We start from the raw sequence: 1,299 nt of genomic DNA on the forward strand, positions 1-1,299 counted from the left end.
CCCCAGCACCACATGCCAGCCAGCCCCGCCCCCTGGTGGGCTGAGCTGGCCACACACACACACACACACACACACACAAATAAATAAATAAATTTAAAAAAAAGATATAAAAAGAGATGGGGATGTAGCTCAGGGCCAAGATCCTGAGCTCAGTGTGCCATATCACAGAGAAAATGCTCTCTAGCCAACATGAATGTGGTTATATCACATGGTAAACAGATACTAAAACAAAGGAATGAAAAAATACATGACTAAATGAATGCATAACCTGGGAAATTGAGCCTTTGTTCATGAAACAGAATTGAGAATATCATGTTAAGGAAGCCAACCACACAGTCTTAAATGTCACAAGGTGTCTCTACTAAGACAAAATGTAGAGAAAATTCAATAGATATAAATTCTAGTATTGAGTCTGTTTTATGGTATCTCTCTCTCCGTCTGTCTCTCCTGTTGTATGAAATCAGTCGGAGCTCAAAGAGATGATGGGAAGACCGGATTAATATAGCTGTGGAGGACTTCCGAGCTTAATCTCACTCTTCTCACATTTATTCAGGGCTAAAATCAGGCTGAGGAATGTGCATAACTAATTTGGTGTGAGCAAACTGCTATTTACATCATCTTCCAGCATTTAACAAAATGTTATTTTACATATCACTAGTTGGTAACAGCCCAGGTAAAGGAACAAAGACCAGGTAGGATGCCTCCAGGAATCTGTTGTTCCTGTGTCACAGCTTGCCAAAATTACACTGGGCAACATATTTCCTTAGGCTCTCTTCTCTGTTCCTTGCTCCGTAGGGACAGTAGGCTTCTGGCTCATATCACTGCACTTCCCCTTTCCTCTATCTGTTGAACTTTTATGAAGCATAAGAATGAAGACTATGGACTGTGGATCCATGGCTTATTGGCAAACTGGTTCTCATTAGCACACTAGCCAAGATATGCAAACAGTACAGAGACAGCATAAAAAAATTGTTACTGTACCCCCACTAAACCATTGAATAGCATGGAAAGGATTAAGGTTTTCAATGCCACTAGAGATGCCTTATAACAGATTAGTACCAGACAATTTTGACAATTGTTTTGCAAAAGTATTATGCTGAAGAGAAAGAATATCAGAATTAATATTAGAATGATACAATAAATGACTTTTTACATTTTCCCATGGGAAATGACTTGGATTTCATGGAGTTGGAGTTACACAGAATGAGGGGTTATTCCATTCACATTTTAAAAGAAGTTGACATTGTAGATTAACAATTTGATCTCCTGGCATAACAACAGCTTGCTTTAAGTCATTTA

This window comes from Octodon degus, unplaced genomic scaffold (assembly GCF_000260255.1).
Source record: "Octodon degus isolate 3935 unplaced genomic scaffold, OctDeg1.0 scaffold00064, whole genome shotgun sequence".
NCBI classification, from domain to species: Eukaryota; Metazoa; Chordata; class Mammalia; order Rodentia; family Octodontidae; genus Octodon; species Octodon degus.